The sequence below is a fragment of the Rhamphochromis longiceps genome, linkage group LG3 (genome assembly GCF_057381845.1).
Source record: "Rhamphochromis longiceps isolate RC_006_pf linkage group LG3, R_longiceps_female_GT1.1, whole genome shotgun sequence".
In the NCBI taxonomy this organism is placed as follows: domain Eukaryota; kingdom Metazoa; phylum Chordata; class Actinopteri; order Cichliformes; family Cichlidae; genus Rhamphochromis; species Rhamphochromis longiceps.
The window spans coordinates 55,309,818-55,334,118 of NC_140559.1; the positions used below are offsets into that span (position 1 = coordinate 55,309,818).

At 43.1% G+C, this 24,301-nt stretch overlaps 1 protein-coding gene across 2 annotated transcripts in view; it reads right to left on the reverse strand.

Annotated features, from left to right (window-relative positions):
- The window catches only part of LOC146675345 (neuroligin-2-like), a 257,360-nt gene that overhangs the window by 12,964 nt on the left and 220,095 nt on the right, over window positions 1-24,301 (reverse strand). The window lies entirely within an intron of this gene.

The following is a 24,301-nucleotide window of genomic DNA, read 5'->3' on the forward strand; positions in this document are numbered from 1 at the left end:
TATTGGGAAGTGTAGCTTTAATATTTAGCATCTGTCAGGAAAGTGATTCCCACTTTGGCCTGTAGCTCCACTTCTGGGAGGGAACTGCAAGAGTGTAGAGAACGAGAGCGCTCGAGTGTGCAGCACCATCAGTCATCAACAAGGAGTCACAGCCGGTGCACAGAGACAACAAAGGGAGTGGCACAAGCAAGTGCTTTTTCAGCCCCTCTCTTAATGACGTTTTCTCTCTCTAATGTCATTGAGCAGCAACTTCTGAACAGACCTACTCAGAGTACGACAGCCGTGTGTCTGAGGAACGTAGGAGGCCCTGACCTGAATCGTACAAATAACCAGATCAAATATCATCTCACATGATACGAAATAGAAAGAAGACCAAACAGAAACATTTACCTTCACAGGCAGAAGATTGTAGGACAGAAAAAAAAGCGACACAGGTGCCACAGAAAAATGCATGAATATTCAAGTTCAATTAAAGTACCCCAGCAACTCAAAACACATGCTGTGTGTATCCCATCACACCCATGAAGACTCTGAAATGAGCAAATGTCTCAAAGGGAGCGATCTGAATTAACTGAGAATGTGGTCTGATTGGAAAAGCCAAAGCTTCACAGTTCCTTACATGCATCCTCTCATGAGCTGTGCAGGGGCCTAATTTGCATACATAATGTGAACTATACATACCCCGAACACCTCCACTCTATGCATGCAGCACTGTTAGCGCATTAATTATTCATTCGGCGCTTTGTCTGATATAATTGAGTTTAATTTCTTCATTGTACCTCATAATGACACAGAATGCTGTTTTCAAATCAAATTCCCCCCGCGGAACGATAAAGCAGCCGACGCTTCCCGAAGTTTCCCCGTAAGACGACCGTCCCGTTTATCAGAGCAGCCGAATAATACCTCGCCCTTTATGACGTTCGCCGACATTTGCCTCTCACGATTACTGGTAAGTATCTTCGATTGTTCCACCAAAGACCTAAATCTTTCCTATTTGAGTACCCATTAACCGGCAGCCCCTGAGATCCTAACGGGACTTCTAATTAAAGCTTTATTAAAGACAGGTGCACTGGAAAGGTCATCAATTAAGCTGCTACAGTGGAAGCTGAACACTTGTATGCTGGTAGCTGCTCTGATCAGCTCTAACACAAACATACAGTACGTTATCTGCTATGGGTGTCTCAGTAGTGTTATCAAGATAAACGGGAATTTGGGAGCCAGCACACCAACATAAACATTTCTTAATTTATTACACATTTAATCTGCTCAGCGCTGGTTACACTGTGAAACAGCTAGGCCCGACTGTATTTATGGGGTCTAATCATCTGTCTGTGGAGGAAGAATAAAGGAAGGAAAATCTAAATAAAGACAAATAACTCAAGCCAAATTAAAAACTAAAAATACAACCAAGAACTGTATATATTATGTTATAATTGAACAGGAATTATTAGGTATATAAGTGAGAGGGGGTAAGGGGGACTTACTAAGGGCTTACACATGAGGATGTGCTGCCACCTTGTGGTAAAAACAAGAAAGACCACCTGCATTTTCTCCAAATATCCATCACATACTACAGAAACACATGCTTGATATTATGGCATGACTATGTAGTGGCTATAACTGAGAAATCACAGAGAAACCTGATAATAATTATTAAACACAAGAACATCCAAAGAATTACAGTAAAAAGAAGACAAGTTATTGGAATTTACTCGCATATTCGTCTAACTACACACCAGCGAACCTGCTGCACCTACACGAACGCATTAAAACTGGATAATCAAACTTCTTTCCATAAACCCTGAAGCCCCCACACTGGCGGAGCTGCTGCTGAGGAGGGAGGGCGTTTACTGCTCCGAGAAAGGTGGTGAGCTCATTACTGTCCACATGAATCCAGCTCATGGAGAGATGAGGAATATGAAGTTTGTTGCAGGGCGAGGGAGGGGAGGGGAGGGGGGTGTTACCTGATCACCTTTTGTGCATGAATATTTCATTTTAATTGCACTGCACCACAAACGAGCTGTCGATGCTGCACAGAGTTTACGGCAGTAACCAAACTAATTACGTCAAGTACATAATGAATCAATATTTTCCTACATTCTCTTTCGTTTTTACAGTTCACCTTTACGATCCATAAAACAAAACAGATCAAAGTGCGTCTCGAGAAGCATCTCATTCCATTACGGCTTTTGTGCTGCTCTTAAAACACCACAAACACTCACAAATAAGCAGCATGTTTGGGTGCGTTAAATAAGCCGAGCACAAACAAGAGGCAAATAAGCTGCCTAATGCCCTACTGTAATCACCATGATATATTAAACATAACCAATTATGCTAATGAGGTCATTAATTTGGCTAATTACTGCAATGCATAGCAATATTTCTGTGTCAGCACAGTTTCTTGGACAAAGAAGAAAAAGAGAAAGCTCTGGCAGCAAAGTCCAAAGGTGGGAAATAATCATTATTGTGCAGCTTCTTGAAGCATCTATTATCACAGTGGCTGTGCCGGTGGAGCAGCAAAACAGAGAAGTGGGCCACACAGAGCCAGCAGACACCCCAGATCCTCGTGTTATCTTTCATAACAACCGAAGCCGCCGTCTTCTCTGCACCTCCACGCTGCGTCCATCTGACAGAGAGACAGTGCACAACAGCAGGCCACTTCACCCGTCCTCCCCCCATCTACCCCCGTCTGCTCTAATCTGATAAAAGGCTTGAGGAAAAAAAAAAAAGAAATCGAGGAGCTGGTGAAAACGCAGCAATGCAAGATGAAAGGCGCGGCGCCGCATGAATAGCCTTTAAAATGGCTGTGGTAACGAACAGTGGTTGGGGGGGGGGGGGGGGGGGGGGGGGGCGATGAGGGAGGGGTAGAGCGAGGCAGAGATGAGAGTAAAGGAAAAGGCGAGGAGGATAGTGGGTGTTCTGTGAGCCCCGGATAGAGGCACAGTGTTTCATCTGCCTCCAAGACACCAGGGGTTGGTTCACATACACACACACGTACACAGAGGGACACTGATCAAAGGCTGACGCCACAGAAAAGACTGCCTCCTTTTCTCTTTATCTCTCTCTCCTCTCCCAAAAACACAGGCCGCACACAACACACACATGTAAGCGCGCAAAGACACAGGGATCAAGCGAGTACGTACTGTAAGCACCCCTCCGAAACGCTCCACAGACTCCAAAGTGTGCACGCACCTCTTCGGGAATTGTGAGCACATGCACGGCAAACTGTGGTGCATCTATCCTGCACAAGTTTGTTGTTTGTGCGCAGCTATTTCTGTCATTATGATCTGTGCGTACAGGTGACAAACAGCACTCCTCACAAACTACATGCCGCACAAAGCCAATGTTAGAGGGTGACACGGGTGCCAGGCAGCAGAGTAATTATTGTTCATCAGGTGTGTGTGTGCGTGTCGCTCAGAGAAATGAACAGATGTGGTGGCTCGAAGCATCTGAATAATGTATAGGACACACAATTTCAATATGTGGCCGCGCACACCCACACACGCGCACCGCTGCCTGCTTCTTTCCGAGGTGATGAAAGCCACCTGTGTGCTGGATAGACTGCACATCCCCAAACTGTTTCTAAGTGCATAATTCCAATTACAGCACCCCATATTTTATGCCACCATCGCCGAAGCGCGCGATCATCCCGCCGCCACGTTAAACGTTTTGCGATTTTTCAAAGGGTCACGCTGAGTGATGGAAGGAGAGGAGGAACGATTTGGAAGCAGGAGAAAAGGGGAAATGAGAGCGATTCCCCTCATTTTCTTCGACAGGCTTAAAAAGGAGCTCTTTTTTTTTTAATCCTCCCACAAACACCACTTTGGCTTAGACACAGCGATTGGCTAAGGGTGATTCGCTCCGCTCTTCTCTCTACTTCCCTTTTGTGCTGGCTCTCTATCTAAAGTTGTTATTGCTATTGCCAGCCTGTGACAACCAAATTATCTGTGAAATTATTCAGATTTTATGCCCTCTTACTGGGCAGGACCCCTGTATATGTGAGTGTGTGTGTGCTGAGATGTGTTTGATGCCAGTCCTTTCCTGAGCAGAACAACACACCAAATGAGAGGGTTACCTGCTTAACATTAGAAGCAGGGAGTTCAATTCGCGGCCTTCCTAACGCTTTATTTTGTATTTATCCTCTCCTTCTTATCGCCCAAATCCTCCTTTTCTGTAACAGTCACGTTTGATTGTTGAGAAAACAAACAGCGGCGTGTTAATGGTGATGTAAAATAAAACAGCGGCCTCTCGTTTTTAAGTTATAAAGCTTTGAATCAATCAAACCCTATTTTGTCACGCTGCCAATCAATGCTACTATATTCAGTAATTACCTCTCTGCCGGAGTCTGCGGTTTCTGGGCTGGAGTCGAAAAACCACTGATGCATGAGGGCTCACAAAAATCACTGTATGCATGGATCGATCGGGCCCAGCATTACACCCGTCTGATACCGTGTAGGTCCATCAACACAGCTCTGATTCAACAGGGCGAAAAACGGGACCTGTGGGGGTCTCCGGTGATGTCGGGCATGAGGGGAAAAGCAACTGATCCTGATGCTTCCCAGCAGAACATCACATCGTTATCATTCATTTTAACTCTTCATCTCTTAACAAAAATCCACGCAGAAGGACACTAGTGGCTGTGAGGTGACCCAAACCCAAACTGAAATTCAGCAACTTGTAGCAATAACGGGTAAAATAACTGCAGCCAAGTGAAGTGGGGAGATTTATATCAACCTATTTTTGAGGTTACCAAAGTAGTGTGTGAAAAACTTTACATGTTAACAGGTTTTAGTTGTCTCTGTTGGTGATTGGTTTATGATCCGGCTTTACTGATAGTTTACTGTCACTGGCATCGGCCTCAGTGTGGAACCTTTTAACACAGATCTGTACTGAGTTACTGCTATCGCTGCTAAAACGCCCCCTGAAATCATTCAGCAAACATGGGGTAACTTTTAACATGGTGCTGAAACAGGAAGTGGAATTTATTTGTTAGCAGAGAGCTAGATTTACTGAGTGGGTCAGATTAGCGTGGCACTGCAGTAACCAAGAAAAAAAGAAAAAAAGCTGATGGGTGATACTAAAAAAACTCCTAAACAAAACACCAATCTGTGAACACAGAAGCAGCAGGTTCATTTCAATAATGATCAACACAAAGAACCGAGAGCAGTACAAATTAGCGAGTTGCAAACGAGCAGACGCGACGAGGTAGAGCTCTATTAACAACAAGCACCGATTGATATTTGTAATCTCACAGCACATAATAAAGAGCAAGAGCAGGTTTTAGTCATGAGGACAGGCAGCGGGAGAAAAATGCACATGTTTGGATGCAGGAATGAAGTTTTCCATCAGAAGCTAATAGGGAGCAGGCAGGGTCGGAGATGGTTCTTCAGTCTGTGTCTGACAGCTGATGGATGTCCAGTAGAGCACAAAATATTACATGCAGTGCAGACATGTGAACATCACACTCATCTGGTCGCAGCGGATGGCCCCGCCCCTCCCTAAGCCTGGTTCTGCTGGAGGCTTCTTCCTGTTTTTCTTTCCCACTGTTGCCAAGAGCTTGCTCATAGGGGATCATCTGATTGTTGGGGTTTCGTAGTGGCTTGAGTTGACTGCTTTGGTAATTTTTTCAATGAAACTGAATTGACTTTCTGTGTGATACTGCAGGAAACTCCTATTAGCCTAACCAACCTTCACTCATATTAACGGCTGTATTCTGACAGACATTTTAATAGAAAATATGTGAAGGACAGTGAGTGAAATGCTGATTTGTGATGCTGAAGAACTGTACACCCTCATTTCACAGCATCTCACCTGTCATTCCAAATAAATGAATTCTCCTAGTGGCAACTGCGCAGCCGTATGAAGGTCAGGTAAGAGGTAAGAACAATAACGTGCACACATGCTGTTACCTCAAATACTCAAAGGTGTCAGCAAATAAACCAGGACATTTTTTTTCAAGAATCCAACTTTCCGTGTTTCGTATTTGAATCATTAATAGTTGAATATGCATCACCTTTTTTGCACTCTGTCTCTCTCCTCGTGGACGCTCCTGCATTCACTCTTATGTCATTCATTCTTTCATCTGCCGCGTCCCTTGTGGTTCTGACTCTTTTCCTTTCAGGGTTGGGTTTGGAGCTGGAGCTGCTAGCATCTGAAGTCCTGACACTGGTGAGAGAGAAACCAGGCCAGCTCCCAGCAGAGCACGACCATATGCACACAAGCGTTTCTCGTAGCCTTCAATCTGCCCATGCGGGCTTCTGTGTGTGTGTGTGTTTGTGTATGTGTATGTTAAGCATGAAGGGGTGTGATTGCTCTTGTTTTTGTCACAGGCCAGTCCAAGTGTGTCAGAGGGATACAGACGAACACACACACGTGCACACACACACACACTCGGTCATACTCTGAGGGAGGATGGCAGCAAAGGAGAAGTGGCTGACAGAGACAGAATGAGTCACAAAGGGACAAACACAGTGAGAGGAAGTGAGATGATAGATTGCCAGGTGTGTGTGTGTGTGTCCACAGGGATGAGAGAAAGACCAGTATCTATTTCACTCTTCTTCTTTAACAAGAGTCTTTATAGAGTGGAGGTGTGCGTCTATCGATCAGGTTTTGTTGCCCTGTGAACACTTTTAGAGCCCTGAGGAACAATAGCTCATCCTCCTCATCACACACTCCCATCATGAGCTCTCTCCGTGTTGTGTGTGTGCGCCTCCTTGTCTCCTTTTCTTTGTGTTTCTACATCTCTTCTTCAGCTGAATTCTTTCGCCCCACTCCTGTTTATCTTTCATTCAGCTCCTTCGGGTGTGTCCGTCCCCGGGGTCTTCCAACCAGTCAGAGGGTAATGGCGGGTGAAATAGGGGTGCCGTGGGCCAGATCGGACACGATGTATAGTATAGTCCAAGCTGTGTGCATTGCACTAGCACACAGCTGCAGTAAGTGTTTTTAGTCACCGGCACGGCTGGCACAAGAACACAACACACTGAGTTTCTTTATTCGCTCATTTGCCGACCCGTTCACAGGATGCGACGTTAGAGTCGATTAGTGTGTTCCATCCAGAAAATGCAATAATTGTTGGCTTGAAAAGGATTAAAGCTGTGTAGAAATGTTCCAGGTATTTAAAAGCAGTGAAATTGTGCCTAATGAATCAATGGTTGACCTTAACATGTCTAATTGTTTTCATGCTGAACTTTAAAATCGTTAAAAGGCAGAATAAAGAATTACAAGTGTCAAACTGAAGCAGCAGAGGATGAGATATCCATATGGCGCGTCCACACTGGAAGCCAGTCGCTGGTTCGCACATCACTTTGAAGCTGATGTCATTCCAAATAAATGAATTCTCTGGTTGCCGTGGATGTTCCAGGCTCCAGTTTCCTAGGTGACTCTTTAATGTATCTACTACTAGGTCATGTGTCAATCAGCACCACTCTTCAGTGTCACTTCAGTTGCTCGGCTGGAAGACATTTTTTAAAATCTTGGATCCCGCATGTTTCCGGCTGCCAGCCGTTATCTTATTTGCTTGAAGTTTTGGAATGTCGTTCACTTTCTCTGGTCTCTTCCAGTGCGGATGCAGATTTAGTTTACAGAATTGTAAAGTTCCTCGCCTTCTTCAAGGTCATCATCGTGGGCAGAGATGCAAATGCTTGCAGCATACCTGCTAGTTTTAGCATGCTATGAATCTCATTGTGATGAATTGGGCTGGTTCATCTCTCACCTGCTATCTGCAAAAGTCTGATGTAGTTACACTGCAAGGTGCATGTGAGCAAGTGATTAGATCTAAAAACAGTAAAGACTGAGAGCTGCACAAGGAGACAAAGCTGAAGGGAAAATTCAAATCTGCCACAACTTTTTTATTTTTTGCATAAAGCTTTGGTGTTTTTACCTTCAATAGCTTAAGAACCTGTAATTCTTCCTGAGAGCATCTTTTATTAGCTCCTCGTTGCCTGGTAAATGCCAAAGTGTACCAACTTCATGCCCCCAGTGGGCACAGCAGGCGAAACAGTTAAAACTGTGCAAGCTACATATTAAACCTGACATAACCCCGAAGACATCGCTGGAGATCATTCTCTCCACTTTTAGCAAGTTCCTCCAAACCCTTTCTACAACTATTCCTGCAGACTTGAAGTGTTTAAAACATTTAAGGGCAAATAAAAAAAGGCAACACAAAGTGCCAAAACTCAGCTTCACAGAACTAACGTCTGGGTCCAGCCCGTGGAATAAACCACTTATACAGCGCTCCTGTGTCGAGACGCAGGGAAAAAGGAGCGAGACGAGAAAAGTGGGGAAATGAGGGGAGGAAAAACAAGAGCTAATGAATCCCCGAACTGGTGTCCGCGCCTGCTCCAGCAGCAGCAGCTGTGCGGTGGTTAGATTTACCGAGCAAAACAAACAAACAGCAAAAATAAATGGGTAAACACTCCTTGTGGGTCTGCGGGGGTCTTCGAACGCATGTCTCTCGGAGTATCCGACTGTACTTATTTGTATGTTTATCTGCATATTTATCTGTGTCTGTTTGTGTGCGTGCGTTTAGCTAATCACAATTTCACAATTTCACCCTCTTAGGCTGCAAGTGGAATGAATGGATGTGAATCTGTGGAGCTAAAAGTAAACCCCTGCTATTCCACTACACGCTGGCAAAGTTGTGAAATACTTCAAATGGATCCCATGCTGGGTTTGGCCTACATACTGTAACTCCACTACACTGCACTGCATATAGCCAATGTGCTACAATTTAGCTGAGCTCGGGTGTTGTTTAGCTGCAACCGTTGCCACTTTTTGGAGTCTTGTTAATCAGACCATGTGCCGCGGCGTAGCACAAACGTCCCCTAACTATGTAACAAAAAGCAAAAGAAAAAAGGCGATGACACAGATGGGCTCTGTTCTCGTTAACCAGCCTCCTTTGTGCAGCGTCCATAAATCAATCTGTTATTTACTATTGTGGAAGAAGTTCTTTCTGTGTTATGATGCATCACTAAATTGGGCTGAGAGCGAACAGATAGTCCTACAATTTTCACCTCAATGCATGTCAATGAAAAGGGACCGCTCCATATCTGCTCCTTTTGAAAATGTGTTTGAAATCATTATTCAGCTGCTAACCTCCATCTCAACTCAAAGAGCCGGCCTCGCTGGGGGAGTGTCAGTGTTAATATGCTCCTCTGCTGCAACCGCTTAAACCAAACCTCTCCAAGACTCACTCTGAGCTAACCAGTATATCGTACGTCTAATTCTCCCTCCCTCGCACACACACCTGTACGCATTTGTTTTTACACGACCATCCCACCCTTTTAAAGCACAACAACTCTGAGATGTCTGATGCTTTCCACTTCCGCGGTGTTGTAATTAAAATATGCAAATGGCATCATAAAATGTGTTTCACTCTAATGACTCAATGGCAGTCGTGCCCGATGCCTTCGGCTCTGAAAGGTTACCGTCAGATAAGACTGCTTCACATCAAAAGTCAGGCTGACACGAGCCCGCGTGTTTGAGAGACAAAGGGAATTCTGGGCTTTATCTCCGGCTCAAAAAGAAACTAATCTGACTTCTGCCTCTGAAGTTTGCGGAAGACAGCTTCTCAAATCCCCCTCGTATTGCTCATCCTCGACGCAAACACTTCTGCACGCGCGCACACACAAACACACACAAGCTTTCAATTACTTTGACCTTCTATGTATTTTTGAGTAAACAACTTAGATAAATAATGTTTTGAAAAAATGCTGCACTGCCAGCTCCCACGCAATTTGGTTGTGTGTCTAGGTTCACACACACAGACAATATTTTGACACAGTCATAGGGCTTAAACCCGGGAAAATTTGTGTGACTAACACATGTTTGGCTGTGTGTGTGGGGAGGTCCTCCCCCAGGAAATATGTCAAACACGTAATATTCTGCATTCTTCTTTTTTATGTACAAATTCATTAATTTATGTCAGGAACACATTATTATTTGTTCATATCATAAGAAATATTGTTCACTCGGCTGCTGTAACAATGTGAATTTCCCAACTCTGAGACTAATAAAGGCTACCTCATCTTATTTTATCGATAATGAATATTCAGTGTTGTTATGATTTATGTTACTTTGTTATTTGTTTGTGCAACTAGGGCTGCTCGATTATGGCAAAAATGATAATCACGATTATTTTCACTGAAATTGAGATCACGATTATTTGACGATATTTATTTAACCCTTTAAGACCTACTATAGAACCAAGTCCACCAGAGCTTATATTATTTTTTTTACATGCTGTAGTGCCATTTGTGGGAGCATTTCAAGTTGCTATACATCAATACAACTGTTATAGCCCATATTTTAATAATATGTATGCATTAAGTGCATAGTAATTACATAAATTGCAAAAAAGTGCAATAAACTACAAAAAAAATTGAAAATCGCTTTTGTTTTGTTTACATATATTTCCACTTGGAGAAATTTAAGAGGCTTATCCCTCAAAACTTTAAATACAATAAAGTTGCAAAAAATAGTTTCCCACCACAGGAAATTTATTTTGAGTGTCTTCATAGTTTTATTTTGGAGATACAGCAATTTTTATATACTGCAGGAAAAACAAAAAACAATCCTATGATGCAAATTTGCAAAGAAAACAGCATGTGCATCATTTCACTGTGGGAAGTGTTACGAACAGCTGATAGTAACGGCAAAGCGTGTTTCTGGAATATTATGTTTTTGTTCCTGCAAGCGCTTTTTATGCAATTTTTGCAAAGCTATATGTGGAAGGAAACCGTGACCGAGGACAAGCTGATGGCATCAGATGTAAGTACAACTCCTCCGGTTTCATATGCAAAACAAATTATTGCGCTAGCTTACACGGTTCAGGTTCTACAGGGATTTAAAAATAGTTACGCAAAACGGAGCGTGCTGCTCTGACCGGCTTTAAAGGGTTAACAATGACTTTAAAAAAATAATATAAAATAGTGTGCAACACCACTGAAGTTTTTTTTTTTTTTTAAACTCTCTTTTCAACCAACGGCAGTCACTCTCCAAATAACTTCTGCTTAGCTTTCCGAGCTTCCCTCGGGTCCTCTTAATCAGCGGTCTCCAACCTTTTTTGCGCCACGGACCAGTTTATGCCCGACAATATTTTCACGGACCGGCCTTTAAGGTGTCGCGGATAAATTAGGGAGGGGCTAATAATCGGCTCAGTCATTTTTAATGATCGTTGAAAGCCCAGATCGTAATCGTGATTAAAATTCGATTAATTGAGCAGCCCTATGTGCAACTGAAATAATGACTTCCTGAATAATGTACTCTATGATGTATGGGGATGCTGGCACGTATAGACTCACTGTTCAGAGCACTGTCTCCAGCTACAGTGTAAATAAAGGTTTTTTTTAAGTAGGCATACTGCAGGGGTGTCCAGCTCCAGGCCTCAAGGGCCGGTGTCCTGCAGGTTTTAGATCTCACCCTGGGTCAACATGCCAAAACTAAAGTATTAGTTCATTAGCTGCCTGTAGCTGCCTCCACCAGTGTGTGAGAGTGAGAGTGAATGAATAGTGGCATTGTAAAGCGCTTTGGGTGCCTTGAAAAGCGCTATATAAATCCAATCCATTATTATTATTATTATTATTATTATTATTAGCAGGTCTCTGGAGAACTTCAAGATATGTTGAGGAGGTAATTTAGCCATTTAAATCAGCTGTGTTGGATCAAGGACACATAAAACCTGCAGGACACCGACCCTCGAGGCCTGGAGTTGGATATGAAATTTAGCGTCTATAATTATATACACTGTTGCATGTCAGTAAAAACAAATAAGAATATTTCCCACTGATATATATAATGAAATAAAAAAAATTCCATATTTCAACATCTTTCAGCAGATCAACAGATCAGAGTTCATTTGATGTTTGGTATTCTTAGAATCATCAACGATTATGAACAACAACTGTGAATCTTTATGCTCTGCTCACATTATTTCCATAAACTCCAGAAGAGAAAACTAACTACACTAATGTAAAATTAGTTATACCCCTTTGGAAACAAAAATGTTACTTTTACAGTTCACTTAAACTTGCTTTGTTAGGTACACTTTAATGCCAGGTTGGACACCATTTTTCCTTCAGCACTGTCGTCATTCTTCACAGCATTAATTCAACAACATGCTGGAAACATTCGTCACAGATTTGAACATTTATTATGTTCAAGAAACCAGTTAGAGATGACCTGAGCTTTGAGACATGGAGTGTTAACCTGCTGGAACTGCGGTCATAAAGGGATGTACATGTTCAGCAACAGCACACAGGTAGGCTGTGGCACTGAAACAAAGTTCAGTTGCTTCTAAGCAGTTCAAAGTGTGCCACACCATTACGCCACCAGCATCCTGAATCGCTCATACGAGGCAGGTTGGGTCCATGCTTTTATCTTGTTTATGCCAAAACCCTACCATCAGAATGTTCCAGCACAAACGGAGGCTAATTAAAACCAAGAAACATTTTTGCAGTCTTCTGTTGTCCACCTTTGGTAAGCCTCTGCAAACTGTAGCATCATTTTCCTAATCATAGCTGAAAGGAGTGGCTACTCCTCCCCTTCCTAGTAGATGCACTTAGGGTATGAATTTGAAAATCCTACACCGCCTCCTTTTCTAAGTATCACATTCACAAACTTGAGTGTCCACGCCGCTCCGCCTGAACACTCGGCAGGTGACGACAATATCCCATCAGCCTTTTACGGCTGAGGAATAAAAAACAAAGAAAAGAAAAACCCAAGAGGTAAAAATACACCAAAACAGTAACAAACAGCTACAGTCCCCAGTGAATACTGAAAGCGTACATGAAAATCCCATCACACTAACAGCAGGATAACAGAGGTAGAGTGCATAAGCACGTACTATCAACCTGAAGTTAAAGGCTACTGGAGAGCTTCCATTATTTCTCGCAATAATAATAATAAACAACAACAAATAAGTTTGCCGAAGGCTTTTGTCAGAGGTGATGTTTTTCTCTCTTCACTGCATCACTTACAGATGGAAAACGCCCCTCCTGTGTGAGAAGCCAGATAACGCTGTTTGTCGACCTCGTGATGTGTGCTTTGTCGTATCGCTCCGAAAGCACACGGGGAAAACCGTGAATGAAATCACTCTCGGGAGGACCACGCTCGTCTCGCTGCATGATCAACTCACAAGACGGGTCTGTGTCGGGAGCACATCTATCACATCTGTAACGCGTGCAGAGGAAGTACCAGAAGATGATTTAGAATGTACAAATGGAACAACATGAGACTGTCAGAGGAAACTCCGTCATTCCTCAGCGTTCGCACTACTGGAATAATCGACTTCATGTATGATGTAGCACACGGCAACCAATTACATCCAGTGTTTTCAATGTTCAGCCTGCGGGCCCCGGCAATGTTTAATGTGACGACAAGGAGAGAGCGCAGAACATTTCATTCATACCCTACAATGATGCAGCAGCACAGAACCAAAGAGAGAGCACTCCTCTTCAGTCTCATAGAAGATTGACGTAGCCACTATGACCTACATCCACTTTGCAGCTTAAAGTCTCAGCACCAGCGTTTGATTTCTTTTTTTGGATGTAACCATATTTAGACTAGAGAGTGACGTAATCAAGAACAGCAAGCTTGGTAAGCGATCACATTCATAAACTGTATGGGTACAAAACATAAACACATAGAGACAAATGCTGCTAATTAGTGCTAATAGTTTAAAAAAAATTATTTTACTTGAAGCACAAGCTTCTTGGATGAATTTTACTTGAAGTAAAACACTTTATTTGACAAATAATTAAATTAAAAATGCCTGAAATAGATCGAACAACAGAAACAACGTGTATGGTTTAGGGACTTGAACTAGCTTCTACAGCTCCAAGCTTAAAGACTCAACACAATTAAAACAGGCGCGTTATGAAAAACGTCACCGAGCATTCGGTTATTATGAAAGGGGGAAACTATTTATAGTTAACATAGTATTTAATACTTCAACAAGGGAGTCTAAACGTATGACATGATGACAGCCCAGTTATCACAGCTATGCAAAAGGCAAACAGAGAATAAAGTAAACTCATCATCAGATAGGGAAAAACAACAAAAGATTGAATGTTGGAAGTCTCCAACATCTAAATGAAAGAACTAAACAATCTGCAGTGCAAGCAGTTACTGCAAGTATGTGTCATTTACCTTCAAAGACAATGTGGTATCTATTTCTTCTCCCTCCCACTGTCTGAGTGTTATTGAATGCACTGGCCCCTATCTCTCCTCTAATTCGAGGTCTTCCAAGACAAGCCCAGGCATGAAACCTCCATCATGTGCACGTCAGACTGTCCCTGAGCTGGTGACACCACAACTCTGCTGACAGAATACAGTACATTTCATCTCCTTTCTTCTTTCTTCATCACACTGCCCATCACTCTTCCCTTTTATTCTCTGAGCCAGAATAAACTGCGGGCCTGTCTGTACACGACAACTGTCTGAGCTTCTAAATGACCCAATAAATTACCTGCTGTGTTCAATGGAAAGGAATTTTAATTGCCTTTTGCCAAAAATCAAGATACTTTATGTGTGCAAGAATGGCAGAGCCTTTGGATTATATCCAGAGTGTGTAGTTCGTTACATAATTACTCAACTGATTGATTGCTAGTTATAGTTAACTTTTTTCCAGAAAAAAATGAATTAATTTGCTCTAAAAGCTGCCCGTGAAACTCTCACATTATTATTACCTGCATTTAGAATTTTATAGAATTTAATGTTTTCCAAGATGCCATCCCATGCATTCAAAGTTACACTGGAAACTGGGCCTGTAAGAACAATGTCAGCGAACCCATATTAAAATTTCCAAACTTGAGCATTAGCCACAGCTGGTTATTTTCAGAAAAAATAATTGAACAAAAACCCCAAAACACAAGTTTGAACCATTCAAATATTGCATTACATCCACAAGAGGGCAAGCCAATACAACAAAAGCTGCAACTACTGCTACAGGTTTAAAAAATCTACATAACCATGCAGTCCAAAACAGGCAAAGAAAACCAAGACTCCACCAGGAACCTATGTTGCATTTTCCCACAAACCCTATAATAACTGTGTAATAACAGTGGCACAGCCTGCTAACGTAGCCTATCAACATATACACATACTTATTGATAGACTACCTTAGCAGGCTGTGGCTAATCTTTTACCCCACATAAGTATTTTCTTAATAATTTAAATATAATAATATATTGTTGTATTTATTAACTTAGAGAAATAAGCAACAAAAAATGTAATTGCTTATTTTGAAAGTCAATTTTACCAACAAAGAAGAAGAACTGCGAAGTAAAAGAAAATATCTAGCATGTTATCTAGCAAATTGGCATGTTTATCTAATGAAGGTTTATCTTATCTTATCTTAATCTAGACCTACTTTGAAACAAAATTACTATAAACCTAGGCTCTCAGGCTCCTTTGAATCCAACCTGTGTCTCTGCAATTGAATCACAGGGACCAACTGAGAGGACCAAAAAAGCCACTTTTGAGACCCTTGTACTGCCTAAGTCAGAGGTGTCGAACTCCAGGCCTCAAGGGTCGGTGTCCTGCAGGTTTTAGATGTGTCCTTGATCCAACACAGCTGATTTAAATGGCTACCTCAACATGTCTTGGAGTTCTCCAGAGGCCTGGTAATGTACTAACACTTTAGTTTAGGTGTGAGAGATCTAAAACCTGCAGGACATCGGCCCTTGAGGCCTGGAGTTCGACACCCCGGGCCTCAGTAAAAGGGCAAGGTTGTGGTTTGGGTAGCGTTTGTGTGTGCGTCGTTCTGTCAACTCGTTTAGGGTGGGGTCATGTCAACAACCCATTAAAATCTGTCTTACATCCACCACAGTCTTTCACCCTGGAGAACCCATGGGGTCAAATTTGACCCCATGGGTTCCCTAGTAAACCAATGGGGTCTGACCCCATGGGTTCTCCAGGGTTAAGGTCAACGTAAAGATTTATTGGTCGAAAATTGACAAAAAGCCTTATATTATTACGTTATCCCTCACTACAGAGGATTTTGAATTTTGAGATATTCACATGCATGACGATCGACAAGCTATACATTTTAATAAGTTATACATTTTTGGAAAATAACCAGATAAATCTTTTGACTTAATTCTACTTTGAATTAATCATTTATATCCGTCCAATTAAATTCCTAATTATATTGACTAATTATCACCTCTTTCTCTCCCCGTACTAGCAGCAGTGCACCTGAAGCCTGCAGCTACGCCACACAGCTGTTCCAGCTTTGCTACACAGCGTGCTGTATCACCCCCAGCAGCACCGCGTCTAACAGTGTTAGCATTCGGTAAAGCCTGTGAGAAAGACTGACAATGTTTGATTGTTTTTGTTTTGTTTTGGGGCATTTTCCCTGAAAAAAAAAATCAAATATTGAGTTTATGTTTTTTAATGCTATAGCATACAATTATATGTAATGTAAATGTAATGTAATTCTACATCTGTGTCAGACTTTTTGTTGTTTGTTTTTAATAAAAACTTCCAACTTCTTATTGATCTGTACTGAAAGTCCTGATAAAGCATATTTATCTCAGATAACAGTAATTAAAAAAACAAGGACGTATATTTCAGCAAATTAGAGAGAAATTAGAGACACATTTTCAACTGGCAGAGCTTAATAAGAATGTTCAAGAAATAAAAAGAAAATCTGTTTTTATCAGAACAAAGAACAAACACAACACTCCAACATTCTGACTGCAGTTCATAATGGAGAAAAAATAAAGTAACAGCATGAATACAAAGTAGGCTCATTAAAAGGCTTGCTATTCACACAAAGTTTCATCCCTTCCACTATGCACTCAGCTATCAGTCGGAGGGTGGGAAAAGTCTTCTTTGGAAAAGTCTGTAACGTGACCTTCGATTCTGAAAGTGGCTGAAATGCCAGAATCACAGTAGAGTGTGTGCTCTCTGGAAGCTCCGAGATGTCTCCTACGTTTATATGTTTCATGCATCACCTGTAATCCTGCTGTATATCCTGAAAGGTCAGCAGGGTTTTTGGTACCGCCTCTGAGTGGTGGGTAGCTCTACTGTGTGATCACTGTCATTGCTCTCTGCAGAGTCGAACAACAGAATAAATGTTAGCAATATGATGCAGAATACACACTAAAGTTTGGTGACCTGCCCCATAATCCGGTCGTTCCTGTTGCCCCCCTGTTTGAGTGACAGTAACTGATATGGGGGAATGGGCAATGGGGTTAATGTGCACTCACTGAGGTAATGCTATCCACCCTCCATAATGCACTGTGGCCCAGTGTAGCCAAACACACAACACTCCACACAATTTTCAACATAAAGACAAAGAATGTAGACTCTCGCTGCAGGAGAGCTTATTTTACATATAATGATGAATGACTCAGCCTACTGGAATTAGTGACCACTGACCTATAGCTCCACTAAACTCTTCTATTTTCGTATGTATGAAATAGCTCACCTGTTAGCTGTGCCTTCCCCGCACACTGGAATGCTAATGCATTAAAGGGGAAAACAAGCTAAAAACTGACTTCATTTGTTTAACTGCTCTAAGCAACTTTGGAAATGATTATATTATATTATTAGAACTTATTGATTTCTGTTTAAAACTGATTTCTTAAAACCTGAGGATATAAAAAAACAGATGTTGAGACAGTTTCTGAGTCTAAACTGTATAAATGAGTAATATTTTGTTATTTAGCTAGCTTGCCGAATATCTGCAATACCAACAAAGGAGAGTTATGTTAATATTTTAGGCTGCTTTCCATGGGTAGTCGCCATCAGCCGTGTGTGGGATGATACAGCACAACTGAAGTAAGCCAAACTGTGTTTGAAATGTTTGCTTCAGTGTTCAGTACAAAGCGAGCGCTCTACAGTAGGTGAGGGAGTGAAAAAGTGAATACTGTGAGCACGGCCACGATTTGGGTAAAAATACCAATCTTGGAGTTTACGGTACAGCCTGTATTTTCCTTGCATGACTTCATTAAGCATCTTTGAGGTCAAACTATCACAAGGTGAAGATTCTCATAGCAGCAAAGGAGATTTAGTGTTAGCATCCCAGAACAAGTCACTGCTCATTGTGATTGGCTGAATCCCTATCACTGGCCAGAATGGGCCAATCAACATGCCTGACATAATTTTTTAAACGTCTACTTACGCAGAACACTGGTATGGTTAAAGTATGGTAGTGAAATAGAGCGAGACGGAAACTAAGCGAAAGAGATAAGTAAGTCAAAGTCAACATGTATGTGTGCCGTTCATCGAGACGTCCGAGGCTTTGATGAATAATTCATACGGCATAAATAGAAGCAGAGTAACCTAAAAACCCTTCACTGTGTAAAATGTTCTTTATGGTTCTGCACACCAGAAATGTCCATTATTCAGATGATCTTAAATTGCCATAAAACATTCATCAGGAACCAAGCGATGAAGTCTTTAAGTTTAGCAGACCATAAAGGAACCAAATTAACAAATACACTTACAGATTCCACTCTGCTGCGCTCGAGGTTTGGACAGTTATTTACACTTCAGCACAGGGCGCGGGGATTAAATCTTCTGACCCGTCCAAAGTCACAGTTTGGCCGATCAATTTGCGTTTCTGGGCCTAGTGGAAGTGGTGCCAGCAAAGATTGGCAGTGACATTGCTTCTGCTGGACTGACACATGAATGAATATTGTAAATAATCATGTTTTCTGCTGGCAGAAGAACCGCTGTGCACACCAGCATTCAGTCAATCTGCTTTTTTCTTAAAGCGTGGATATGTCCCACGCCCACATCTTCCTCCATGTGAAGTTTCTCTGGATTATCTAGGAAAAAACAACAACTTACAATTCCTGTTTTCTTCTCCTAGCTTCCTTAAAATCATAGCCTTCTTCATTTAAACCCCCGCCCTGCAGCACCAACCACAAACCATCAGTCTTCTAGGCGAGCCAGTCTATCACCCTCCCACAGCATGAGACTATTAGACTTATCTTAGCCAGAGTTGCTCCTAATTTGGCATCCTCACAGCAATGGCTGTAGTGTGTTGAAAGTTATCAGAGTGAGACCAGCTCCCTATTTGGCAGGCAGAGGGGCAGTGCCACCGCTGTCTGTCTGCCAGGTTGATTAATAAGTAGCAGCGGAGCGGCTACGCTAACAGACTGGCCTGCCCGGACGCTTCCAGAGCTCTGCTAAATTAATGACACACACAAACTGCGTATACCCATATCAATACACACACACACCTACTCTCCCCTTACTTCTCGCCACACACATGTACTCACACTGAGGCAGACACACTGAAAACTCCGGGTAAAAACGCAGCACAACACAGGTTTGCTGATAAAACTGAGCAGACGCACACACGGGCGAAAACGAACATAAAAATGAGGGAAGACACACACCTGTTCCCTCCCTCTTATCCACCCTAATATCAGCACAAACACACGCACACATGCAAACGCACACAGGCTGTGCCTCCCTTCGTTCAGCAGCGAGGGGTTTGAGCGACAGCTCATCAGGGCTGTATTATCACATTATTGTGAATGCACCATTTCTCTTAAGCAGAGCAGGCAGCCAGGCATAACAGAACACTTCCTCATTCTGCCATTTCTAACTGCCAACGTGACAGGGGAGGGCTTGAGCAAGCACATGTGGAGCTTAACATATAACAGCAAACAAGAAAAACAAGGATATACAGTAAGTAAGAGTGCAAGTGACATTACGGCTCCCGATAAGGTGTTTTTTTTCTAAATCCCCTTTCCCCCATTCATCTGTCATGTGTAATAGGTCAGACGGCACAGGATGAATGCAACTTTGGGGGGAATGACGCATTTCAGCAACACATTCCCGCACTAAAATATTACACGCCAGAGAAAGTTGACATATTAGCGCGTGACTGGCAAATACAAAGGAGCAGAACATTAATTCCAGGGATTGTTTATTTCCCTTTTAGGTTTCAGGCGTGCTGTGATTAATGTCCCATCTGTGTTTAATTGTTTCTGAGTGAAAAAAGGACTCAAAGTGAGGGGCGTGATTTAGCTGAGAGGTGGGGTCAGCGTGTGATTTTCTGAAGAAATAAGTGAAATAATACAAATATACCATTTTGCTTACCCACTGCTGCCAATCATTAAAACGTTGCCATTAAAAACACTTTTAATGGCAACAGATTTGTGATGTTTGCAGATTAAACACAGCTAATTACTGTATTATCGCAAAGAGATTTCAGACTGACTCCATCTTTCTTTCATGTGACTATATCATTACAGATGACTGTATATTTAGCATACATAGTCTAATACTTGGCCTTATTTGTTTTTGAATGATATGTGCATCATGAATATTAAACTTGCCTTCATATTATTAATGAACACATTTGCAATAAATTACTTTCTGGCGACAGATAATTTTACAAAATTACGTTAAATTCGATTCAGATTTTACAGAGCAGAAACTTTTGGATTGTTTCACATGAACTGCAGAGTTATTTTACACATTTACAAAGCACATGCCACTGCTTTGATGCCAGTTAGCTTTCTTCTGTCTACAAATCAGATTAGCCCACATTTTTAAACCTCCCTTTCATGTTTCGTGCTATGACAGACACCATGTAAATAATGTCAGTTTGAAAACAGCTTAAAATACTGTAGCTACAACATTTAGACACACGTAACTACAAGGTTGCTTTAGCTATTGCATTAAAATAAATATAATTGAGTTCATGTTTATGATTGTTAATACATAAGACCAACACAACAGCAGACGTGTTCAGAGATGTCAGTCCTCTCAGATGTCTTCTCATGTTTCATTCGCTTTCTTCAAGTTCAAGTTCAAGTTCAACTTTATTGTCACTTCAACCATATACAGTTTAAAAATACACAGTGAGGCGAAACAACGTTCCTCCAGGAACCAAGGTGCTACAAGACAAGTTAGTGCAAAAAAAAAAAAATATATATAATATATCTAGTAATAATATTGTGCAAAAGAGCATTTACAGGTTGGTGTGTGCGATGGTTTGGTGGTGTAGGTCAGTGTGTTTGCGCTTGTGTTGGTTAGTCAGTCCAGTCTCAATGTTTTGAGGTATTTGAGTTAAGCTGAGTGATAATGTTAGTGTATGTGTGTGTGTGCGTGTTTATCAGTCAGTCCCTTTTTGCTGAGGAGACGGATGGCTTGTGGAAAAAAGCTGTTGCACAGTCTGGATGTGCGTGCCCGAATGCTTCGGTACCTTTTTCCAGATGGCAGGAGTGTAAAGAGTGTGTGAGAGGGGTGTGTCCGATCAGCCACAATGCTGGTGGCTTTGCGAATGCAGCGTGTGGTGTAGATGTCCTCAATAGAGGGTAGAGAGACCCCGATGATCTTCTCTGCTGTTCCCACTATCTGCTGTAGGGTCTTGCGGTCTGATATGGCACAGCTCCCAAACCAGACAGTGATGCAGCCGCTCAGGATGCTCTCAATAGTTCCTTTATAGAAGGTGGTCAGGATCGGTGGTGGAAGCCGGGCCTTTCTCAGTCTTCTCAGAAAGAAGAGACGCTGTTGGGCTTTCTTGTGCAGGGAGCTGGTGTTGAGGGACCAGCCGAGGTCCTTCTCCAGGTGTACGCCCAGGAATTTGGTGCTGTCAACGATCTCCACAGAGGAGCCGTTGATGCTCAGCGGTGAGTGGTCGCCTCGTGTCCTCCTAAAGTCAACAACCATCTCTTTTGTCTTGTCAACATTCAGAGACAGGTTGTTGTCCTTACACCAGTCCGTTAGTCTCTGCACTTCCTCTCTGTACGCTGACTCGTCGTTCTTGCTAATGAGACCCACCACGGTCGTGTCATCAGCGAATTTAATGATGTGATTTGAACTGTGTGTTGCTACACAGTCATGAGTCAGCAGTGTGAACAGCAGAGGACTGAGCACACAGCCTTGTGGGGCCCCAGTGCTCAGTGTGGTGGTGCTGGAGGTGCAGTTCCCGATCCGTACTGACTGAGGCCTTCCGGTCAGAAAGTCCAGGATCCAGTTGCAGAGGGAGGTGTTCAGGCCTAACAGGCTCAGCTTTCCGATCAGTTGTTGGGGGATGATCGTGTTAAATGCTGAGCTGAAATCTATGTACAGCATTCGGACGTGTGAGTCCTTCTTGTCCAAGTGTGTCAGGGCAAGATGGAGTGCAGTGGAGATGGCGTCGTCCGTTGAGCGGTTATGGCGGTATGCAAATTGCATTGGGTCCAGTGAGGGGGGCAGCAGGGTCTTGATGTGTCTCATGACGAGCCGTTCGAAGCACTTCATGATGGTGGGTGTAAGTGCGATAGGGCGGTAGTCATTGAGACAGGACACAGAAGACTTCTTGGGCACGGGGACGATGGTGGTGGCCTTGAAGCACAAGGGGACAACGGCACTGCTCAGAGAGATGTTGAAGATGTCGGTGAGAACATTTGCCAGCTGATCAGCACATTCTCTGAGCACTCTGCCTGGGATGTTGTCTGGTCCAGCAGCTTTACGTGGATTGACTCTGCGTAGAGTTTTCCTCACCTCAGCTGTAGTGAGACACAGGACCTGGTCGTTCGGAGGAGGGGTGGTCTTCCTCGCCGCCACGTCGTTCTGCCTGTCGAACCGAGCATAGAAGTTGTTAAGCACATCTGGGAGGGAGCCGTCACTGTCACAGGCAGGTGGTGTCGTCCTGTAGTTAGCGATGGCTTGTAAGCCCTGCCACATGCGTCGTGTGTCGCCGCTGTCCTTGAAGTGGTTGTGGATTCTCTGGGCGTGTGCGAGCTTCGCCTCTCTGATGGCCCGAGAAAGTTCAGCCCTCGCTCTTCTAAGCGCCACCTTATCTCCCTCTTTGAAGGCAGAGTCTCGGGTCCTTAGAAGTGCACGCACTTCCGCAGTAATCCACGGTTTCTGGTTGGGTCGTGAGATGATGATCTTGGAGACAGTGACGTCATCGGTGCACTTGTTGATATAGCTGGACACTGATGATGTGTACTCCTCCAAGTCAGTGAAGTCGCCGTAAGTTGCAGCCTCTCTAAACATGTTCCAGTCAGTGCTCTCAAAACAGTCCTGAAGAGCAGAGATGGCTCCTGCTGGCCAGGTTTTCACCTGCTTCAGAACCGGTTTTGATCGCCTGACGAGTGGTCTGTATGCTGGAATTAGCATAACAGAGATGTGGTCTGAGTAGCCGAGGTGGGGGCGGGGCTCTGCCCGATATGCGCCGGGGATGTTTGTGTAAACAAGATCTAGCGTGTTTTCTCCCCTCGTTGCAAAGTCCACATACTGATGGAATCTAGGAAGCACTGACTTGAGATTTGCATGGTTGAAGTCCCCAGCAACAATAAACAGTCCATCCGGGTGTGTATTTTGCAGTTCACTGATCTTTGTATACAATTCCCATAGCGCTTCCTTCTACTCAGTTACTCTCGTCTGTCACTACAAGAAGGTTTTTTTCTCAACTCCTACTGATAGTGCTCGCTCTGTGTGTGTGCACCATTTATTTTAATCCGTGCTTGTGTATCAGTGGTTGTATTACCATAAGCTACAGGTGTAAACAGTGGTGGGTCTCTGTTAAGGTGTCTGGTTAGAGACTAAAAAGGAGCAAAGCACAGGCAGGTGGTCTCACACGCAGTGGGGGTGCACAGCCACTCGCTTATTCAAAGATACAGCATGAAACAGTGAGGTGGAGTAAATACAAACACGCACACGGACACACAACTGCAAAATGATTCCTCGCATTTTGGGGTGTGGCTACATGTGTTAGCGTGTAATGTTGGAGCCGTGAGCGCGTCCTCTTCGTGTTGGTTTTATAAGCCAATTCTTTGCCGCGACTTTGCCGACGACCTCTGATCCCCCTCTGGTAAAAGATGAGCGCCCTCTTTTTGACCTTGTGAGGATTGGAGGGAGTGTTTGACACTGGCTCTTCTGCCACCGCTTGCTGTGACAGGAGAGCCACATCAACTCATCCTCAGCTGTTGTCAAGCACACCGTTGCCTGGCAACTGGCCAAAGGTAGAACATCGCTGGAGATAAGAAGGACGACCTGCCTGCATCCCTGCCGTTTTCCCCTTCTTTCCTCCCCTCGTCCACTCCCATCTTCCTGCTTTCCTTCTTCATCTTTGCTCTCTGCACCTGCTGACGCTCAGGTGCTTCATTATCTGGGCAGTGGCAGTTTTTTTCATAAATCTGATGCTGCTCAGCCGTCTTAAATAATGAAGGGAAAACTATCGCTTTAGCTGTTTAGGAATTACAGTCACACATAATTCATTCATTTAAAGACATAGCTGTGTCTTCGCCTTCATCAATTTCTCCTTACTTACGAGTGTATATTAAGGGCTTCCACTTCCCTGAATTGACATCAGACCTTTTCTTCTTTATCAAATAAGAAGATG